The following is a 7649-nucleotide window of genomic DNA, read 5'->3' on the forward strand; positions in this document are numbered from 1 at the left end:
AGAATGAACATGAAATATATGTAGATAATAGAGGAATGATCACATATCCCATATAAACAGGTGTATATTATATTCCCTGTGCTTTATAGGTGGGGAATGAACATGGAATATATGTAGATAATAGGGGAATGAACACATATCCCATATAAACAGGTGTATATTATATTCCCTGTGCTTTATAGGTGGGGAATGAACATGGAATATATGTAGATAATAGGGGAATGAACACCTATCCCATATAAACAGGTATATATTATATTCCCTGTGCTTTATAGGTGGGGAATGAACATGGAATATATGTAGATAATAGAGGAATGATCACATATCCCATATATACAGGTGTATATTATATTCCCTGTGCTTTATAGGTGGGGAATGAACATGAAATATATGTAGATAATAGAGGAATGAACACATATCCCATATAAACAGGTGTATATTATATTCCCTGTGCTTTATAGGTGGGGAATGAACATGAAATATATGTAGATAATAGAGGAATGAACACATATCCCATATAAACAGGTGTATATTATATTCCCTGTGCTTTATAGGTGGGGAATGAACATGAAATATATGTAGATAGAGGAATGAGCACATATCCCATATAAACAGGTGTATATTATATTCCCTGTGCTTTATAGGTGGGGAATGAACATGAAATATATGTAGATAATAGAGGAATGAACACATATCCCATATAAACAGGTGTATATTATATTCCCTGTGCTTTATAGGTGGGGAATGAACATGAAATATATGTAGATAGAGGAATGAGCACATATCCCATATAAACAGGTGTATATTATATTCCCTGTGCTTTATAGGTGGGGAATGAACATGAAATATATGTAGATAATAGAGGAATGAACACATATCCCATATAAACAGGTGTATATTATATTCCCTGTGCTTTATAGATGGAGAATGAACATGAAATATATGTAGATAATAGAGGAATGATCACATATCCCATATAAACAGGTGTATATTATATTCCGTGTGCTTTATAGGTGGGGAATGAACATGTAATACATGTAGATAATAGAGGAATGAACACATATCCCATATAAACAGGTGTATATTATATTCCCTGTGCTTTATAGATGGAGAATGAACATGAAATATATGTAGATAATAGAGGAATGAGCACATATCCCATATAAACAGGTGTATATTATATTCCGTGTGCTTTATAGGTGGGGAATGAACATGAAATATATGTAGATAATAGAGGAATGAGCACATATCCCATATAAACAGGTGTATATTATATTCCCTGTGCTTTATAGATGGAGAATGAACATGAAATATATGTAGATAATAGAGGAATGATCACATATCCCATATAAACAGGTGTATATTATATTCTCTGTGCTTTATAGGTGGGGAATGAACATGGAATATATGTAGATAATAGGGGAATGAACACATATCCCATATAAACAGGTGTATATTATATTCCCTGTGCTTTATAGGTGGGGAATGAACATGGAATATATGTAGATAATAGGGGAATGAACACCTATCCCATATAAACAGGTATATATTATATTCCCTGTGCTTTATAGGTGGGGAATGAACATGGAATATATGTAGATAATAGAGGAATGATCACATATCCCATATGTACAGGTGTATATTATATTCCCTGTGCTTTATAGGTGGGGAATGAACATGAAATATATGTAGATAATAGAGGAATGAACACATATCCCATATAAACAGGTGTATATTATATTCCCTGTGCTTTATAGGTGGGGAATGAACATGAAATATATGTAGATAATAGAGGAATGAACACATATCCCATATAAACAGGTGTATATTATATTCCCTGTGCTTTATAGGTGGGGAATGAACATGAAATATATGTAGATAGAGGAATGAGCACATATCCCATATAAACAGGTGTATATTATATTCCCTGTGCTTTATAGGTGGGGAATGAACATGAAATATATGTAGATAATAGAGGAATGAACACATATCCCATATAAACAGGTGTATATTATATTCCCTGTGCTTTATAGGTGGGGAATGAACATGAAATATATGTAGATAGAGGAATGAGCACATATCCCATATAAACAGGTGTATATTATATTCCCTGTGCTTTATAGGTGGGGAATGAACATGAAATATATGTAGATAATAGAGGAATGAACACATATCCCATATAAACAGGTGTATATTATATTCCCTGTGCTTTATAGATGGAGAATGAACATGAAATATATGTAGATAATAGAGGAATGATCACATATCCCATATAAACAGGTGTATATTATATTCCGTGTGCTTTATAGGTGGGGAATGAACATGTAATACATGTAGATAATAGAGGAATGAACACATATCCCATATAAACAGGTGTATATTATATTCCCTGTGCTTTATAGATGGAGAATGAACATGAAATATATGTAGATAATAGAGGAATGAGCACATATCCCATATAAACAGGTGTATATTATATTCCGTGTGCTTTATAGGTGGGGAATGAACATGAAATATATGTAGATAATAGAGGAATGAGCACATATCCCATATAAACAGGTGTATATTATATTCCCTGTGCTTTATAGATGGAGAATGAACATGAAATATATGTAGATAATAGAGGAATGATCACATATCCCATATAAACAGGTGTATATTATATTCTCTGTGCTTTATAGGTGGGGAATGAACATGGAATGTATGTAGATAATAGGGGAATGAACACATATCCCATATAAACAGGTGTATATTATATTCCCTGTGCTTTATAGGTGGGGAATGAACATGGAATATATGTAGATAATAGGGGAATGAACACCTATCCCATATAAACAGGTATATATTATATTCCCTGTGCTTTATAGGTGGGGAATGAACATGGAATATATGTAGATAATAGAGGAATGATCACATATCCCATATATACAGGTGTATATTATATTCCCTGTGCTTTATAGGTGGGGAATGAACATGAAATATATGTAGATAATAGAGGAATGAACACATATCCCATATAAACAGGTGTATATTATATTCCCTGTGCTTTATAGGTGGGGAATGAACATGAAATATATGTAGATAATAGAGGAATGAACACATATCCCATATAAACAGGTGTATATTATATTCCCTGTGCTTTATAGGTGGGGAATGAACATGAAATATATGTAGATAGAGGAATGAGCACATATCCCATATAAACAGGTGTATATTATATTCCCTGTGCTTTATAGGTGGGGAATGAACATGAAATATATGTAGATAATAGAGGAATGAACACATATCCCATATAAACAGGTGTATATTATATTCCCTGTGCTTTATAGGTGGGGAATGAACATGAAATATATGTAGATAGAGGAATGAGCACATATCCCATATAAACAGGTGTATATTATATTCCCTGTGCTTTATAGGTGGGGAATGAACATGAAATATATGTAGATAATAGAGGAATGAACACATATCCCATATAAACAGGTGTATATTATATTCCCTGTGCTTTATAGATGGAGAATGAACATGAAATATATGTAGATAATAGAGGAATGATCACATATCCCATATAAACAGGTGTATATTATATTCCGTGTGCTTTATAGGTGGGGAATGAACATGTAATACATGTAGATAATAGAGGAATGAACACATATCCCATATAAACAGGTGTATATTATATTCCCTGTGCTTTATAGATGGAGAATGAACATGAAATATATGTAGATAATAGAGGAATGAGCACATATCCCATATAAACAGGTGTATATTATATTCCGTGTGCTTTATAGGTGGGGAATGAACATGAAATATATGTAGATAATAGAGGAATGAGCACATATCCCATATAAACAGGTGTATATTATATTCCCTGTGCTTTATAGATGGAGAATGAACATGAAATATATGTAGATAATAGAGGAATGATCACATATCCCATATAAACAGGTGTATATTATATTCTCTGTGCTTTATAGGTGGGGAATGAACATGGAATATATGTAGATAATAGGGGAATGAACACATATCCCATATAAACAGGTATATATTATATTCCCTGTGCTTTATAGGTGGGGAATGAACATGGAATATATGTAGATAATAGGGGAATGATCACATATCCCATATAAACAGGTGTATATTATATTCCCTGTGCTTTATAGATGGAGAATGAACATGAAATATATGTAGATAATAGAGGAATGAGCACATATCCCATATAAACAGGTGTATATTATATTCCCTGTGCTTTATAGATGGAGAATGAACATGAAATATATGTAGATAATAGAGGAATGAACACATATCCCATATAAACAGGTGTATATTATATTCCCTGTGCTTTATAGGTGGGGAATGAACATGAAATATATGTAGATAATAGAGGAATGAACACATATCCCATATAAACAGGTGTATGTTATATTCCCTGTGCTTTATAGGTGGGGAATGAACATGAAATATATGTAGATAATAGAGGAATGATCACATATCCCATATATACAGGTGTATATTATATTCCCTGTGCTTTATAGGTGGGGAATGAACATGAAATATATGTAGATAATAGGAGAATGATCACATATCCCATATAAACAGGTGTATATTATATTCCCTGTGCTTTATAGGTGGGGAATGAACATGGAATATATGTAGATAATAGAGGAATGATCACATATCCCATATATACAGGTGTATATTATATTCCCTGTGCTTTATAGGTGGGGAATGAACATGAAATATATGTAGATAATAGAGGAATGATCACATATCCCATATATACAGGTGTATATTATATTCCCTGTGCTTTATAGGTGGGGAATGAACATGAAATATATGTAGATAATAGGAGAATGATCACATATCCCATATAAACAGGTGTATATTATATTCCCCGTGCTTTATAGGTGGGGAATGAACATGGAATATATGTAGATAATAGAGGAATGATCACATATCCTATATATACAGGTGTATATTATATTCCCTGTGCTTTATAGGTGGGGAATCAACATGAAATATATGTAGATAATAGAGGAATGAACACATATCCCATATAAACAGGTGTATATTATATTCCCTGTGCTTTATAGGTGGGGAATGAACATGAAATATATGTAGATAATAGGAGAATGATCACATATCCCATATAAACAGGTGTATATTATATTCCCTGTGCTTTATAGGTGGGGAATGAGCATGTAATATATGTAGATAATAGGAGAATGATCACATATCCCATATAAACAGGTGTATATTATATTCCCTGAGCTTTATAGGTGGGGAATGAGCATGTAATATATGTAGATAATAGAGGAATGAACACATATCCCATATAAACAGGTGTATATTATATTCCCTGTGCTTTATAGGTGGGGAATGAACATGGAATATATGTAGATAATAGAGGAATGAACACATATCCCATATAAACAGGTGTATATTATATTCCCTGTGCTTTATAGGTGGGGAATGAACATGAAATATATGTAGATAATAGGAGAATGATCACATATCCCATATAAACAGGTGTATATTATATTCCCCGTGCTTTATAGGTGGGGAATGAACATGAAATATATGTAGATAATAGAGGAATGAACACATATCCCATATAAACAGGTGTATATTATATTCCCTGTGCTTTATAGGTGGGGAATGAACATGAAATATATGTAGATAATAGAGGAATGAACACATATCCCATATAAACAGGTGTATATTATATTCCCTGTGCTTTATAGGTGGGGAATGAACATGAAATATATGTAGATAATAGGAGAATGATCACATATCCCATATAAACAGGTGTATATTATATTCCCCGTGCTTTATAGGTGGGGAATGAACATGAAATATATGTAGATAATAGAGGAATGAACACATATCCCATATAAACAGGTGTATATTATATTCCCTGTGCTTTATAGGTGGGGAATGAACATGAAATATATGTAGATAATAGAGGAATGAACACATATCCCATATAAACAGGTGTATATTATATTCCCTGTGCTTTATAGGTGGGGAATGAACATGGAATATATGTAGATAATAGGGGAATGAACACATACCCTATATAAACAGGTGTATATTATATTCCCCGTGCTTTATAGGTGGGGAATGAACATGGAATATATGTAGATAATAGAGGAATGATCACATATCCCATATATACAGGTGTATATTATATTCCCTGTGCTTTATAGGTGGGGAATGAACATGAAATATATGTAGATAATAGAGGAATGAACACATATCCCATATAAACAGGTGTATATTATATTCCCTGTGCTTTATAGGTGGGGAATGAACATGAAATATATGTAGATAATAGGAGAATGATCACATATCCCATATAAACAGGTGTATATTATATTCCCTGTGCTTTATAGGTGGGGAATGAACATGGAATATATGTAGATAATAGGGGAATGAACACATACCCTATATAAACAGGTGTATATTATATTCCCCGTGCTTTATAGGTGGGGAATGAACATGGAATATATGTAGATAATAGAGGAATGAACACATATCCCATATAAACAGGTGTATATTATATTCCCCGTGCTTTATAGGTGGGGAATGAACATGGAATATATGTAGATAATAGAGGAATGAACACATATCCCATATAAACAGGTGTATATTATATTCCCCGTGCTTTATAGGTGGGGAATGAACATGAAATATATGTAGATAATAGAGGAATGAACACATATCCCATATAAACAGGTGTATATTATATTCCCCGTGCTTTATAGGTGGGGAATGAACATGGAATATATGTAGATAATAGAGAAATGAACACATATCCCATATAAACAGGTGTATATTATATTCCCTGTGCTTTATAGGTGAGGAATGAACATGATATATATGTAGATAATAGAGGAATGAACACATATCCCATATAAACAGGTGTATATTATATTCCCTGTGCTTTATAGGTGGGGAATGAATATGAACTATATGTAGATAATAGAGGAATGAGCACATATCCCATATAAACAAGAGTATATTATATTCCCCGTGCTTTATAGGTGGGGAATGAGCATGGAATATATGTAGATAATAGAGGAATGAACACATATCCCATATAAACAGGTGTATATTATATTCCCTGTGCTTTATAGGTGAGGAATGAACATGATATATATGTAGATAATAGAGGAATGAACACATATCCCATATAAACAGGTGTATATTATATTCCCCGTGCTTTATAGGTGGGGAATGAACATGGAATATATGTAGATAATAGAGGAATGAACACATATCCCATATAAACAGGTGTATATTATATTCCCTGTGCTTTATAGGTGGGGAATGAACATGAAATATATGTAGATAATAGGGGAATGAACACATATCCCATGTAAACAGGTGTATATTATATTCCCTGTGCTTTATAGGTGGAGAATGAGCATGAAATATATGTAGGTAATAGAGGAATGATCACATATCCCATATAAACAGGTGTATATTATATTCCCTGTGCTTTATAGGTGGGGAATGAACATAAAATATATGTAGATAATAGAGGAATGAGCACATATCCCATATAAACAGGGGTATATTATATTCCCTGTGCTTTATAGGTGTGGAATGAACATGAAATATATGTAGATAATAGAGGAATGATC

This window comes from Dendrobates tinctorius, unplaced genomic scaffold (genome assembly GCF_039654945.1).
Source record: "Dendrobates tinctorius isolate UK_male_01 unplaced genomic scaffold, ASM3965494v1 ptg000331l, whole genome shotgun sequence".
Classification (NCBI taxonomy): domain Eukaryota; kingdom Metazoa; phylum Chordata; class Amphibia; order Anura; family Dendrobatidae; genus Dendrobates; species Dendrobates tinctorius.